This window comes from Typopeltis vanoorti, chromosome 24 (assembly GCF_054136105.1).
Source record: "Typopeltis vanoorti isolate ZY-2024b chromosome 24, IOZ_Tvanoo_1.0, whole genome shotgun sequence".
NCBI classification, from domain to species: domain Eukaryota; kingdom Metazoa; phylum Arthropoda; class Arachnida; order Uropygi; family Thelyphonidae; genus Typopeltis; species Typopeltis vanoorti.
Genome location: NC_143572.1, coordinates 37,640,353 through 37,658,318, shown reverse-complemented (window position 1 = coordinate 37,658,318; position 17,966 = coordinate 37,640,353). Strand labels below are relative to the sequence as shown.

The window sequence follows — 17,966 nt, the reverse complement described above, 5'->3', positions numbered from 1 at the left end:
TAAAGTTAGATAATAAATTAGAATTAATTAATCAGAAAGTTAGATAGCCAACCTGGTTGGCCAAGTGGTTAGCATATCTGCTTTCTAGCCAAATGTCTGCAGGTTCAAATCCTGCCATGGGCATGGATGTTTGTGATTGTCTGTGAAAATACTAGTGGTGGTGGTGGTGGGCAGTAGATGGCATTGGTGCAGATGATGATGGTAGTTGCAGTTTGTTGTAGTTGGTGAATTGAGGTGGAGAGTTGTAGAGTAGGTGCCATCCCTCAATGAGTCTTTGGACTCCCTAGAGGTGTCACGTAATAATAATAATTAAAAGTCCCCATATACATGTACATATACATACATGTTATATGTATGCCTTAGCACATGTAGCATACCGAAAAAGTTAACAGGTGATTTGGCAATATTGTCTAAACAGATGTTATTGTTACCTACCAAAATAACACAGCTTTACAAAACAAACTCATGGATTCTACTATCTAAAAATACAAACAACATGATTAATCCTTATCACCACCATTACTATCATTATTATTAACATCTGACATCCATGGAGTCAGAGTCATCATGAGACATATGCACTATTACACAATGCTCATCCAACCATGCCTTAAACTGATTCAATTCGTCTACATTCACAATACACTCAGGCAACACATTCCACTCACCAACCACTCTCCACGCAAAAACCTGCTCCTCACTCCATACTCATGCTCATGATAATCCTTATTATTACGTGGTATTATGCATACAATCTGTGCCCATGTATGTACTTATATACACATGTACAGACATATATATATATATATATATATATATATATATATATATATATATATATATATATATATATATATATATATATATATATATATATATATATATATATATATATATATGTATTGTAAATAGTATGTATGTATGAATAATAAAAATTTTGATTGATAAAAATAAATATATAAATAAATGCTGGTATTTTGTCATTATTATTATTATTATTATTAAGTTTTATAAAATAAAAATAAAAAAATAAAATTAATTAATAATAATTATTAATTAATACTAATAATATTATTAATAATAATAATGAGCGGTTTCACCGCTCTAAACCTGCACACCAAGACAATATCCGTGCAATGTCCCACAGAAGAAAAGCAACAGGAAACAATAATAGACGAAGAAATAGTCAACCACGAAATAAGAAAACAGAGTGGGAACACCTGGCATCAGATTCAGGAGATATCTTATACAACAACATTAAACTCACACTGGAGGAAATATATAAGAAAGCTACAAAGAAAGTCAGAATTAGTTCAAAAACAACACAAAATCCTTGGATAATACAAAACTTAATCCTAGAAATACACAGAAAGGACGCTTTATGGAAAGAATTAAAGTGATATCCAAATAACACAGCTTTAAAAACTGAATATAAGATAACAAGGAATCGCCTTACAACACAAATCAGAAATGCAAAAAGAAGCTACTACAGAGACAAACTATCCTCTGCACAAAACAACATGAAACAAACCTGGCATCTGATCAATGAGATGCTAGATTGTGTTCCCAACACCACCGCCTCCGAAACCATAAAACACAGCTTCATGAAAGACACAAAACCTATCCAACAACTAGTAAATGACTTTAACCAATACTTTGCAGACTCCATCCAAGAACTGCACAGAAATATTCCCCCAATCACAAAACGTGATCCTCCACTCGGACCACAATCAAAACAGACATTATGGTTCCCAGCCATTAAAGAAGCAGAACTTCTCTCTGCAATACATCGAATCAAACCAAACAAAGGCCCAGGAATTGATGGTATACGACCTAAAGGTATAAAGCAACATTCAACTAGTTTAAGTCCTATTCTACTAAAATTAATAAATAAAATATTTTAAACAGGACAGATACCAAGTATGCTAAAGACTACCATAATCACACCCATATACAAACATGGAAAAAGAAATCTAATCAGCAATTACAGACCTATGGCAACATTTCCAATTATCAATCAAATTATGGAGTAGATCATACTGAAGAAACTCACAGCATACACAAAGACCTTCATATTATCCCCAAAACACAATATGGTTTTCAGAAAAATAAGGGAACAACATCTCTCTTGGAAGACTTTACAGGCATAAATTAATACCGCCTTAGACAAAAACAAAATTGCCATGGTAGTCTTTATTGATCTAACTAAAGCATTCGATACACTCACACATCAAACCTTGTTAGAAAAGCTGAGGCATGTTGGAATAGATGGGCCTCTTCACAGGTGGTTTACAAACTAACATTCAATAATATCCATCCATAATAACGCAAGCATAGCCCAAACAAATATGCAACATGACATAAATCTGATCATAGACTGGCTCACGAAAAACTCCATACACCTAAACTCAGAAAAGACAAAATTAATGATATTCAGAAATCCACTGACTCGACCAGCTGATAACAAATATATAACCATCCAACATCCACTTTCCAACATAAAAAACACACCAAACAGCAAAACCACTACAATCACTCAGGTTGAAACAATACGATACCTTGGAATTTACTGCGATGCAGATATGAACTTGAATAGCCACATAAACCATCTACACAACAAACTCTAACAAGACAAAACTCAAACTCCTACACTATGCCAAAATATACTAAGATACGCTATAACAACTTATGCTTTCTGTGCACCCTACAAATTAAATAGATTAATGTCGCTACAGTACAAAATGATAAAACTGATCTTTTGGGAACAAAGAGAAAATAACGACCTTATATACATTGCAATGTCAGAACACAAAATACTGACAGCAAAACATTTATGTCACTATGCAGCTTTGCTAAAACATTATTTCGATGCCAACTACAGGACAGTCAGAAATACTTACCGTATAACAAGACCTCAGACAACTAATTATATCATATATAAATACAATAATCACTACGGAAAGGCCACGTGAAACTTCTACATTTCAGACATGATAAACAAATTACCTTTGAATACAGAAACCTTACAAACTACAATAGCCTGAAAAGAGCTCTAAGGACATCCTATGAACAAGAAACACACACCCAAAATACCATACATGAAACACAATATATTCGTTCAGGCTTCCAGTTCAGCGATGCATCAATACATTCTAAATTATTGTGTGCGTGCACGTGCGCGCGCGTGCGTGTGTGTGTGCGTGCGTGCGTGCACGAATTTCTCAATCATAGATTTCGTAGCTTTCCAACGCAGCAAGCAAAAACAATAAATAATATCCAACTCAGATAAGCTTACATATAAGCTTTGAGGATGAAAGCAGATAAATTAGTTCTCATCCAAGATGTATTGTATGTAACCAAATGCATGTAATGTACATATCACATCCCATGTAAACCAATGTATGTATTATATGTAAACAAACGTATGTAATGTAAGTATCGTATGTAAACAAACGTATGTAATGTAAGTATCGTATGTAAACAAATGTAAGTAATGTATCATATGTAATCAATGTATATAATCTATGTAATAACTGTAACAAAAGTATGCAATATAGAGTGATTATATCCATTGGTATATTATTATTATTATTATTATTATTATTTTATTATTATTATTATTATTACCCCAAGACCTCATGGAGTCAAAGACTCATCTGGGAGGTCCTTTTATCACACATATTTCATCATACCGTGTCCTAAAAACACTCAAACTCCTTGCAGACACCAGACTCTCAGGCAAGGCATTCCAATCATTCACAACTCTGCATGGAAAAAAAACCTGCCTCTCACTCCCCTACTCACACCCTCTTTATACATTTTCCAGGGATGACCTCTGGTTCTCCCCCGATCTCCCACTATTTTCTGTAGAACTTCTCCCCTCTTCCTCCTGTCCACAAGACTCAGCAAATTACATCTTCTCAATCTTTCCTCATACTCGACATTCCAGAGGTCAGAAACTACCTTAGTCAGTCTCCGTTTGGACCCTTTCCAACATCTCTTCGTCCCTCTGAAAACCCGGAGACTAAATCTGGGCACGATAGTCCATGTGTGGCCTAATCAAAGCCTTATACAACGGAACAAGAATCTCCCTACTTTTACATGTCAGTGTCCTCTACATCATTCCCAGAAGCCTTTGTGTTATCTTCACAATTTTGGCGATGTGTACCTTAAATTTTAGATCCTTATCCACTATCACCCCCAGATCTCTTATTTCCTCTACCTCCAACAATATATTCTCACCAAGCAGAAATTCTGCATTCCATCTTTGTTTTCCAAATTTTAAAACCTTACATTTTGCAACATTGAACTCACATCCCCAATCACTCAATTTATTCAAGTCTTTTTGCAAGGCCACAACATCTTCACTACTCTTTATGGTTCGTCCCAACTTTGCATCATCTGCAAACAACTGAATATCTCCATCCAAATCTTCGCCAATATCATTAATATACCAGTTAAATCCTTTCTTTTAGGCTTGCACAGTGATCGGAATGCATTTTTGGAAATTATGGAGACAACTACCATGTTTGAATAAAAACTTTAGTTTAATATTACTAAAATTTACAATTCGACGTTTCGACCTTTATGTCAAGGTCATCTTCTGGAGCGTACAAATATACACAAGGAACAAGCTATGCTACAATCAGACTGGTTCGTTAAAGACACTGACCAACCGCTAACACAATTGTTGGCCTGACCTCTGGTGAAAAAAAAAAAAAAAAAAAAAAATTAAAAAATTATACATCATTCCAGCCAGTTGGAGTGGAATGGTTTCTAATATTAGCGGATTGGCTAGAGTCCTGACTTATGTTGCATCTTTCATATTAGGTTGGCTGAATGTGTGCCATCCAGATCCTTGGAATTTTCATACGATCTTTATTGTTGATATTTGGGTGGTTTATCAGGATTTCGCAGGATTCTTTAAATTTTCTTTCGTACCATGTTTTTGTGCGGTGTAAGGAGCAGGTGCTTTTCCAGTTGATTTGGTGTAAGGTGTTAAGTGCGTGGTCTGAGAGGCCTGCTTCACCATAATGGTTATATTTAATGTGTCTAATGTGTTCTTTCTTGCGTATAGGGATTGTCCGTCCTGTTTCACCAATGTACGGTGAGTTACAGGTGCAGCGGATGCAATAGACTCCAGGATGTGCTAATGAGAGGAGAGGATCCTTAGACGAGCTGAATATGGTTTTAAGTTTAGTGGGTGGTTTAAAGGTGGCATTGAGGTTATAATGTTGTAGGATTCTGTTGATTTTTTCTGATAACCCTTTAATGTATGGGATGGCTATGGTTTTACTGTAATCTAGATTCGTTTTTGTTGTGGTTTTATAGAGTATTTTATTGACAGTATTTTTGTTATAGCCATTATTTATGAATGTGTCACTAATGATTTTTAGTTCTTGTTTCAGGGCTTGCTGGTTAGAGCAAATAGTTGTGGCTCTGTTTTTAAGGGTGTTAATGACTCCATATTTTTGTGCTGGGTGGTGGTATGAATTCGCATGTATGTATTGGCCCTTGTGTGTGTCGGTTTTCGGTAGACCGTGAAGGATAGACTGCCTGAAGGAAGACGTGTAACTAGTGTGTCTAGGAACGGGAGCGAATTTTGGTTTTCGATTTCGATGGTAAATTGTATGCGTTCGTGTTGTTTGTTTAGGTGGCTGAGGAATGTGTTTAGCGTTTGTCGCCCGTGCGGCCAGATCGCGAACACATCGTCAACGTATCTGAGCCAGATTGTCCGTCGAAGCGTGGTGGAATCAAGAGCCCTTTACTCAAAGGTTTCCATGTAGAAGTTTGCGATTGGGGGAGGATAATGGTGAGCCCATGGCTGTACCTTCCTTTTGTAGGTAGAATTTGTTTTGCCACACGAAGTAACCGGACTTTAGTACGTAGGCAAAGAGGGCCGTAATGTCGGGCGGAAATTTGTTCTGTAGTAGGAGAATTGTGTCATTTATGGGGACATTAGTGAAAAGGGCAGAAACGTCAAAACTGACTAATAAGTCGTCTTTGTCGAGTGTTATGTTTTTGATTTTGTTTATAAAGTGTTGTGTGTTTTTATGTAGGAGGGGGAATGACCTACCAACTCCTTGAGTGTTGCCGCTAATTTCTTGGCTAGGTGGTAATTGGGACTGTCTATTCCTTCCACTATTGGTCGAAGGGGCACATTTTGTTTGTGTATTTTTGGAACCCCATATATTCTGGGGGGGGGGGTGTAGTGGGGTTTGAGTTTTTTGACTGTGTCTGGTGGCCAAGAAGTGACGGACTTTAGTAGTTTTTCTGTTTTGTCCCTTATCTTTTTTGTTGGGTTATAATTTACCATTTTATATGTGTTGTTATCAGCTACTAGTTGGTTTATTTGCAGTATGTATATTGACCTGTCAAGGACAACAGTGGTACTGCCTTTATCGACTTTCGTTATTATTATGTTTTGTTTGGCTTTTAATGATTTAATTGCTGCTAATTCTGTTTTAGTCAGGTTGTTCTGTATGGTTTTCTTGGTATTTAGGACATTACTGGTTTCTAGTCGTATTTTATCTGCTATGTTGTTAGGAAGAGATCTGATGCCCCTTTCAATGTGGTAGATAAAATCCAATTTGTTTACCTTTTTAGGTGCTATTGCGTAGTTCAGTCCTTTCTTCAGCAGCGTGAGTTCGCCGTTGTTCAGGGTGTGGCTTGATAGGTTAATCACATGGTTCTTGCTTGTCGGTGGTTGGTCGCTCCTTGTCTCCCTTGTTTGTTGTTCATTGTTTCCACCCAATCAGAGGACTTCCTCTCCGAGAAACAACAATGAACAACAAACATGGGAGACAAGGAGCGACCAACCACCGACAAGCATTTTTTTTTCCCCACCAGAGGTCAGGCCAACATTTGTAGTAGCGGTTGGTCAGTGTCTTTAACGAACCAGTCTGACTGTAGCATAGCTTGTTCCTTGTGTATATTTGTACACTCCAGAAGATGACCTTGGCATAAAGGTTGAAAAGTCGAATTGTAAATTTTAGTAATATTAAACTAAAGTTTTTATTCAAACATGGTAGTTGTCTCCATAATTTCCAAAAATGCATACAAGTTAAATAGTAATGGCCAAAAAACCACCCCTGAGGCATTCCACTAGTGACTTTCGTTTTCCTAGATATTGCACCCCCATACACAACTTGTTGATACCTACCAGATAGTCAGTCTCCAATCCAATGTACTACTCTAATATCCAACCCCATCTGCTCTAGTTTGACTGTCAACTTATCATGAGGTACTCTATCAAAAGCTTTTGCGAAATCCAAGTATATTACTGCGTATCCTTCTCCTCTGTCCAAGGAAGCAGTCACTTTATTGTAATAAGTAAGTAGATTACTAAAACATGACCTGCCTTTAGCAAATCCATGCTGTCCATCAAAGATTATGCCATTGTTTCAACCCAAGTCTGGATCCTAGTTCTCACAAGCTTCTCCATCAACTTAACCACAACACCTGACACACAGATAGGCCTATGGTTTGATGCTTGATTTCGATCACCTCCTTTATGAAGTGCCACAATCTTGCCCTCCTTCCACTCTTTAGGAACTTGACCAAGTGCAAGACTCGTATTAAAAAAATATGTCAAGCCAGGTGTCAACTCTCTGGCACATTCCTTCCGAATACGCAGTGATGTATTATCAAGTCCCACAACCTTATTTACATCTAGTTTACTCAACTCCCCAAACACATCTTGTTCACTTACAGTCAGTCTCTCCTCCCCATCATCAACTGCTCTCAATCTCTCCATGAAGTCGCAATCACAAGACTGAAAGACCTTTATGAACTGGTCATTAAGTATCTCCACCACACATTCTGCAACAGCTGTCTATATACCATTTTCTCCAATCAATGTCATCCTTCCATAATCATTCTTTTTTTTGCTGGCTGCATATCGAAAGAACTCCCTAGGATTCTTTTTGGCTTCATTAGCTAACTGCTATTCATACTTCTCTTTAGCTACCCTCACCAACCAAGTCATCCTCCTTGCCTGGTCTTTGTAGACCTCATGAAATTGGTTATTTCCACTTCTCTTATGTTGCCTCCACAATGCCCTTTTTCTCTGTATCACATTCTTAATCACTTTATTCATCCATCTCACACCTACCTTATTTAACCTTCTCAACCATGGTATACATTTAGACATTGCATCTACTAGATAGTTTTTGAAAATCCCCCAAGCTGCATTGATCTCTTTTCCAGTTAACTCCTCATTCCACACTACACCCGCAAGCTGTCTCCTGAGCTCTTCATAACTCTGTAGTTCCGTAGTTCCACATATACCCTTTTCTCACTGGGGTGCTTGCATTGCTGACAACAACCCAGGTAATCACCTCATGGTCACTCTCACCTATTGGTGGATGATTTGACACCTCATTTATAATTACATCCTCTGATGAGATGACCAAATCCAATACCCTTAATCCTCGTGTGCCCACCGTTACATACTGTCTGAGGTAGTTATCCCTCAAAAACTCAAGAAACTCATTTTCTTTACTTCCAGTTGCTATCTCATCATTCCAGTCTATGTTGCTATAATTAAAATCACCATAATGATCAACCTTTTCTTATTTTCTTGGCTAATTTGACTATATATTTCACTATCACCACCATCCACATTACCAGGTCTAGCAACATCCCACCAAGTATTTGATTGTATTCACCTCTATCTCACACCATACTGCCTCAAAACCACTGGCCCTATTTCCCTCTTGCATCTGTACTTTGTATGGACATATATCTTTCTCTATCATCAATAGCACTCCCCTTCCCTTTTTACCCCTTCTATCCTCATGAAACATATCATACCCTTCCATCTCTATTCCTGTCAGGATGTCGTCCTCATCTAACCATGTCTCACTTATTCCGACAATCTTTGGGTGAACAGACACAATTAGTGCAACCATTTCATCTGCCTTGTTTCTTATACTTCTAGCATTGGTATACAAACACAAGAGCTCATTTCTGGATCTACAGCTAGTTCCACTGATACCACTCACTCGATGTGATCTCTCTCTATCCATGCTAGATTGAGGCCATTTCCCTTTCTGCTTCTTCATTTTAGAACCATTTTCAATTCCAACTGTTTCCTCTTGATCCCTGGTCATCCCATTCCTTTTGAGCTTACACATGCTCTCACCTCCTCTTGGAGCATCCACCTTTCTCACGGTGTGTACCCCTGTCCACCCTGAGCCTCCCCGTTTCCCTGCTCCTCTTGCACACCCATTCTCTCATTTTCTATACTCATACCACTCACTTCCCCATTCATATCCACTTCTTCAGTCTCTCCTGTCTTACTCTCTTGTTCTTCCATATCACTTCCCCTCTCGATCTGATTCATTCTCTCTATTTGCTTCTCTACCTTCCAGCAGCAGTCTCTCCAAGTGACTCACACCATAACCATTCAAATGCAGTTCATCACTCCCATACAGCTCACTTCATCCCTGAAACTCATTCCACACATTAACAAACTGTACTCCCATCTCCTCACACATTTCAGCCAGCATATCATTCGTAATCCTTGCTCTCTACCTCATTTCACCACAGTCATACCTAGGCAACACACTGACTACCCTTCCTGTCACACTATTCTCTTTTATCCTTCCAAGCAGCCTCCTAATATACATTCTGACATGCCCTTTGTTCTCTCTCAAATCATTTGTACCAATTAATACTATTAACTCTTTTGCTTGCTCCCGCCTCATATCCAATGCCTCAATCACTCTACTCATTTTACCGCCTGAAAAACATACCTTGCTCATTTTATCCTCTATCACACCTTTAATAACAGAGTCACCATACAATGCCACTCGCTCATCTTTCGTTAACTCTTTCATGCCATCATGATTTATTTTAATAGTTTTGACCTGAATTCTCTTAATTTCATTCCACATCCATTTCATTTCTTGCCTCATCCAATCCAATTCAACTTCCAAATTTCGCGAAACATTCTCTCTATCATTAAATCTTTATAACTTTCTAACTCTCAACCCCCCCCTTCTCAAAACATTATATACACTCTATATATTGTATATATAGAGTGTAAAATTTCAATGAAACATCTGTAATAATCATCATTATGAATATTATAATAATATACGTTGTAAACAGTTATTGTTATTATTATATTATTATTATTATTATATTATATATCATAATATATTATAATAACATTATATAATATTATAATATTATTAAAAATGAGTGTGTTGTAAATGTGTCTACATTTATAACACACTCAGACAATGCATTCTACTCACCAACCACTCTTCATGCAAAGAACCTTAGCCTTACTCCTCTACTCATTCCCTCCATATACAATTTCCAGCAAGGGTTTCTTCTTGTTCTTCTATCTCCATCTACCATTCTATGAAAAATTTCCTCTCTTTCAACCTGATAACAACCCCTGACTAGCTTATTTGTCTCAGTCATATGCCCCCCCCCCCTTCCTCCTATTGACGAAGCTCTGCAACTTACATTCTCTCAATCTGTCCTCATACTCCACCTTCCCAAAACCACTGACCATCTTTGTGAATTTTCGCTGGTCCAATTCTAATATATCCTCAACACCATAAAAACATGGTGACCAAATTTATTCACAATAATCCATATGAGGCCTGATCAAGGCCTTATACAATGGCATCATAACCTCTTTATGATTGCTTTCTGCATGTCAGACTCCTCCACATCATGGCCATTATCTGATGTGACGTCTTTACAACTTGTGCAATGTGGCCCCCTGAATTTTGGGTCCTTGTCCACAAATGCTCCTGTAGAGCTTTCATCTCCTCTACTTCTGTTAAACTTTCCCCACCAAGTGTATATTTTGCATCCCATCATTGCTTACCAGATCTCAAAACCTTACACTTTGCGACATTGAACTGACAGTTCCACATAACTGCACATTCATGCAATCTATTCAAGTCCTCTTGTAATTTCATAACATCTGCTTGACTCTGCATTGCTCTTCCCAATATTGCAATATCTGCAAACAGCTGCATATCACTAGTTAAACCCATCCCAATATAATTAATATACAAATTGAACAACAATGATTCCAAAACTGACCCCTGCAGCACACCACTAGTGACCTTCCTCTTTTCGGATATTGCACCCCACCCCCCTCATATACAACTTTCTGATACCTGCCTGACAGCCAGTCACTGATCCAACTCAGAAATCTGATATCCATTCCCATTAGTTTCAATTTATTTAACAGCTTGTCATGTGGCAGTCTATCAAAAGCTTTTGCAAAATCCAAGTACACCACTGTATATGGATATCTGTCCATAGTATTTGTTACCTTGTTATAGTACATAAGTAAGTTTTAGTAAAACAAAATTTCCCTTTAACAGACTGATGCTGAGAGAATAAGAGAATAATGCTAAGAGAATAACCACAGAGAATACAGCTGTTATGAACACATTTCTGTATATTACTTCTCACCAATCTCTCTAGTACCTTCACCAGAACTGCAGATATACAGATTGGCCTATAATTTGTAGCCACAGTCCTATCACCACCTTTATGCAGTGAATGGAAATGGAACAATTTTACCTTCTTTCCACTCCCTTGAAACCTGTGCTGTTGTATGAATTTTATTAAACAAGTATTCCAATACTACTGCAAATTCCCTGAAATATTCTCTTAAGACACATGGTAATATGTCACCAAATCCTATCGCCATATTGACATGAAGGTTAAGGTTATTTATTTCCTCAAAAACCTCCTGCTCACTCACAATTAAGCCATCCTCTCCCATGTCCTCTACACTTAAGTTGCTGTTTCATCTTCATATATTTTTTAAGAAAATTAACAACATGTTTGTTAATAAATAAACTTATGAACTTATTATCCTATATTTTGCTGAAGTCAAATCAGCATCATCATCAGGGAAAAATACACTTGTATTAGACACATGTGCATGCAGGCACACTTCAGTAACAAAGATGAAGAAACCGGAGAGATACAGGAGACCTAAACTCCACAATTATGGTAAGGAGGTCATTGAATCAGTCAATATAGTGGAGTTACTGAGCGAGCACTTTGCAAAAGTATATCATCCAGGTGGTGACATTGAAAAAATGAAGGAACCATTAGTTTATACAGGAACTGTGATGAATGAAGTGGAGGTGAATAGTGTATTCCAGAACCTAAATGTGAATACATCTGTGGGATTGGATGGTATACTGGCACGGGTCTTGCATGAAGTGGCTAAGGAATTATCAGTGCCCTTGACCATGTTGTTTAATCTGAGTCTCGGGTCTGGTTTAGTCCTGAAGGTGTGGAAAGAGGGGAAAATAGTTTCACTACATAAAGGAGGATCCAAGACTACGGTTGCAAATTACTGACCGATCAGCATATCAGAAGTCATTGTCAAGGTCTTGGAGAAAGTAGTCAAGGGAAAAATACAGGAATGGATTGATGAAAATGAGATACTGTACAGAGGACAGCATGGCTTTGTGAAGGGTAGATCATACCTCAGTAACTTGCTCAAGTTTTATAACAAGGTGACGGCTGAACTGGATAAGAGTAATGAGTTTACAGTGATACTGCTGGACCTGGCAAAGGCGTTTGACAGGATACCACATGGAATTCTAATCCTTAAACTACAACTTATGGGAATGGATATAGGGTTGGTGAAATGGATAGGTGGGTAGTTGATGGAGAGATATCAAAGAGTAGTTTATTCAGGAGTAGAGTCCAAAAGACGGCCTGTGACTAGTGGTGTGTTGCAGGGTTCTGTTCTTGGACCACTGCTGTTTAATCTGCTCATTAACGATACAGGGAAGGATCTAAGAGGAACAGTTCATTTGTTCACTGATGATGCAAAGTTGGGTAGGGTGATAGTGAATGCAGAAGATGTCAAAATCTTGCAGGATGACTTGGATAGATTGGAGTTCTGGACTAAGGAGAATGGATGTGAGTTTAATATGACAAAATGTAAGGTTATGCATTTTGGGGTGAAAAGATTAGCAGCAATATACCACATTGGTGGAGCTGTACTCCAGGAGATTGATGAGGCCAGGGACTTGGGAGTGTTGGTGGATAGGGAGATAAAATTTAGGGGGCACATTGCAAAAGTAGCTAAATCATCAACTTTTTCATATTTTTCATCAACTCACTTGGTTGTTGAAAAATACCTTGACGAGCAGAGACAAGCAAGTTATTATACCTCTGTACCGAGCCTTGATAAGACCTCATCTCGACTACAGTGCCCAGATTTGATCACCTCAGTTCCTACTTGATGGGGGAGGAGGTGGTGAGCATCCAGAGGCGAGTGACTAAGATGATATCAGGTCTATGGAATGAACCATATGAGAACAGGTTGAAGATTTGTGGGTTGCAGAAACTAGTTGATAGGCGGAAAAGGGGAGATATGATTGAGACATTCAAATTGCTAAAGGGTTTCTATAGGATTAATTCAGAAGATATTTTTGAGATCAGGACTGGTGGTGGGAGAACTAGGGGACACCTATGGAAGCTAGACAAGAGTGTGGTTAGCAGGAGTGTTAGAGCTGGGTTCTTTACTTTTAGAGTGGTAAATGAGTGGAATAAGCTGCCAGAGTCTGTTGTGGGTGCTATGACGGTGAGTGAGTTCAAGGCAAGGTACGATAGATACTGTGAGAATGTTGTATAGTTGTGTGGACATGATGTTTAGGGCTTCCCTCGATGAGTCTAAGGGCGACTCCAGGGAGTCCTTAGACTCATCAGACCACCCTCATATGTATTTATTTATGAGGGTGGTCTGAAATGTTCTCGGCCTCGACCATAGATGGCAACACCATCTGCAAGATTTTTTCCCTAAGCTGGTACATCTATCATAAGCATCCATGTGAAATTGCAACTCATTCTATCAAGTAGTTTGTTTTATACAACTTTCTGAAGCAAAAGTGTTATCTGTATACTTTGAAATGGATAAAATTGAGTATCATGTGGTTATAAAATTCTTTGTAAAAGAAGGTTTAATGCCAAAAGAAATTCATTTGAAGTTCATAAGAGTTTATTTATGGGCACTCTTCTCCTTCATTTTTGACAATTAAGAAATGGGCTGCTGAATTTAAATGTGGCTGTACCAGCCTTGAGAATGATCCACGTGAAGGATATCCAAAAAGTGTAACAACACCAGAAATCATTGATCAAGTGCACGATATGGTATTGGTGAGAGAATGAAGAGTTGCATTTGATAAAGCTTTTCGCAAGGTGGGTTTGCTGACACTTGCTCACAGCAGATCAAAAACACACTCGCATGAAAATTTCTGAACTGTGGTTGGAGCATTTTAACAAGAATAAAACTGATTTTGTGCATCAATGTATTACTGTAGATGGGACTTGGATTCACCATAACACACCGGAATCCAACAGCAAGTCAAAACAGTGGACAGAAGCCAGTTGTTCAGCACCAAAGAAGACAAAGTCGGTTCCATTAGCAGGAAAGGTCACGGCATCGGTGTTTTGGGATGCTAAAGGCTTTTTGTTTATTATTTCAAGATAATTATATTAATTATCTTGAAAAGGGTAAAACAATAACCGAGGAATATTATTCCGATCGTTTAACCACAATAGATGAAAAAATTTGTGAGAAAAGACCCAGTTTACAGAAGAAAAAAATCATCTTTCATCAGGACAATGCACCTGCCCACAAAAGTGTTTTTGCAATGGGAAAATTAAGGGATCTGCACTATGAATTGTTGGCATATCCACCCTATTCCCCAGATTTGGCTCCCTCTCACATCTATCTCTTCCCAAAACTAAAATTCTTCCTTACTGGTCAGCGTTTTTCTTTGTATCAAGAGGTGATTGTAGAGATCTGCAAAATACCCCTCTACAGAGGTATTTTGTAGATCTTAATAAATTTAGTTTAATCCTTTATCCAAGTGTGAGCAAACAAAGTTTGCGCCTGAAAGTATCTTCAGGATTGGGGTAAGGTGGTACAACACCAGGGCAACTCGTTGCAAAGGTGGAGCAAGCTACAAACGCTCCTGACTCAGTATCCCCTATAATGCAAAACACATCTCCTTGCGGATATGTCTAATGTTATGCATTAAGGGAAGGGTCACTACCCAGACTAGTTTCGACCTTTATCGAGGTCTCTTCAGTGGGAGCCAGGTCCAAGTTGAGATAACACCAAGTTGCTCTGGTGTTGTACCACCTTACCCCAGTCCTAAAGATACTTTCAGGTGCAAACTTTGTTTGCTCACACTTGGATAAAGGATTAAACTAAATTTATTATACTCTAACCAAGTGAAAAATAAACTTTCAACATCTTTCTCTAAATCCAGAGTAATTTATTAAAAAAAGGGTGGCACACCATTTGGCAACTCCTATAGGTAGATATGACCTGCTAATGCTTCTGCATGGTATCTCAAGTTGGACCTGGCTCCCACTGAAGAGACCTCAATAAAGGTCAAAACTAGTCTGGGTAGTGGCCCTTCCCTTAATGCATAACATTAGACATATCCGCAAGGAGATGTGTTTTGCATCTCAAGTTGGACTTGGCTCCCACTGAAGAGACCTCAATAAAGGTCGAAACTAGTCTGGGTAGTGGCCCTACCCTTAATGCATAACATTAGACATATCCGCAAGGAGATGTGTTTTGCATTATAGGAGATATAGGAGATACTGAGATAGGAGTGTTGGTAGCTTACTCCACCTTTGCAACGAGTTGTCCTGGTGTTGTACCACCTTACCCCAGTCCTGAAGATACTTTCAAGAGCAAACTTTGTTTGCTCACACTTGGATAAATGATTAAACTAAATTTATTATACTCTAACCAAGTGAAAAATAAACTTTCAACAAATTTGCAGGTCTTACTGAGAACCCCTACAGGAAAGGGCTAATGACGCCGGAGAATCGCTGGAATAAATGTATTAGTCTTAAGGGAGATTATGTTGAAAAATAAAAATAATTTTGAAATTATAAATTTGTTTTTTCATAGGCCGAGAACTTTTCAGACCACCATCGTACAATATGACAGAAATAGTTTGAACTACATTTATTTCATTCTGTGCTGAATAAGCAGATATCATTTTATGCAAACTTCCAATTATTTTAATTGGTATTTGCTAAATATGAACCACTCACCATGACATGACTGTAAAATCTACTTTATTGTGATGTTTTGAGGTACATGATTTTGCTTAAATTATATTTTAAAAAGTTAAATTTGTTTACAGTCTGATTGGCCAAGTGGTTAGCATATCCACTCTCCAGCCAAAAGGCTGCAGGTTCTAATCCTGCTATGGGAATGGATGTTTGCAATTGTCTGTGAAAATACTGTTGGTGGTGGTGGTGGTGGTGGCCAGTAGATGATGTTAGTGTAGATGATGCAGTAGTTGGTGTAGTTGGTGAATTGATATTGAGAGTTGTAGAGTGGGTGCGGTGCCCTCCCTCGATGCATCTTTGGACTCCTTGGAGGTGTCACATAATAATAATAAAGGACTACCATCATTGCCTTCTTGCATAAAGTAGCATTGTAATTCAGCAATAAATTTCCTGGCTTCTGGTTAGTCACTCGCTCATGTTCAGGTTTGTCATCCTCATTACTTTCTTTGTCTTCCAGGGTCTTTAGGTGCTTTGTTGCAAATTTTCAACATTTGCATCCTCATAATCTTCATTTTCATTGTAACATTGGAGGCTATTGTTAATGAATAAAAACTCTTCATAGTTTCTGACTTGTTGCAGTTAAAAATTATTTCATTTTCATTTTCCATCATATCTGGTATTTCCATTTTTAAATTCTTCAAACCACAATGAGCAAAGCAGTTTTGAATTCTTTTGCTGCTTATTTCTCACCAACTATCTGCAACTAATTGTACTGCCTGTAAAATGGCAACCTTTGTACTCATTTCTTTGGCCATTGAAGATGTTTGAAGAATTTTGATAATAGTCTTTTGGCTGAAACCTATTCTCTACAAGACCTCAATAAAAAACAAAGATAAACCAGACTACAATAAAACTATAATCATTCCTTACATTAAAGGGACATCAGATAAAATAAAAAGATACTACAAAAATACAACCTCAAAGCCACTTTTAAAATTAAAAAGCTTACTCAACTCATCCACTGGCCCACCCTGGAGTATACCTTATTTATTGTGCCTCTAACATACTATGTATAGGGGAAACAGAATGCACAATTCCTATCAGACAAAAAGAGCATAAACGACACATTAAATATAATAATTATGGTGAAGCTGGCCTTTCTGATCATGCCCTGAACACATTACATAGAATTGACTGTAAAAGCACTAGTTGTTTACATCACACCAAAACATGGTATAAACACAAATTTAAGGAAGCCTGTGAGATTCTTATCAACTACCACAATCGGAACAATAATGATGGTCTAAAAATCCCAAACATATGGAAGGCACATATTCAACCCACGGAACCTTCCTCTCTAAGAGTAACTATTATTCTTCTTCTTATTATTATTATTCAGGCCTCCATTGAGTCAAAGGACTCATTGTGGGAGGTCCTTCCTAAGAACATAAAGTCTGTCAAGACTCATCAAGGGGAGGTCTCCCCTAAGAAACACAAAGTCTATCATACCACTCCTTAAACTCATTGACCGTTCACGGTCTCACTACTCCATCAGGCAATGCATTCCACAGTTCAACCACCCTCCATGCAAAGAAACCACTCCTCACCCTCTTGCTCACAATTTCCTTTCATAACTTCCAGGGATGGCCTCTTGTCATCACTCCTTCCCGCTGTTCAACCAAGCGAAAGAACTCTCCAGTGTCAACCCTGCAACCACATCTCAACAGTTTAAAAGTTTCAATCATATCACCTCTCCTTCTCCTACCCACCAAACTCTGCAGTCCACATTCCCTCAGCCGATCCTCATAACCAAAATTGTACAGTCCTGAAACCATCTTTGTCATCCGTTCTTTGTACCCTTTCCACAGTTAATTTATCCCCTTCAAATCCCGGGGAACAAATCTGTGAACAATAGT

The 17,966-nt window shown here is 38.1% G+C and overlaps 1 protein-coding gene across 1 annotated transcript in view; it reads left to right on the top strand.

The window, feature by feature from the left end:
• kl-2 (dynein heavy chain 2, axonemal kl-2) overlaps positions 1-17,966 on the top strand; it is a 1,497,432-nt gene that overhangs the window by 1,200,105 nt on the left and 279,361 nt on the right. The window lies entirely within an intron of this gene.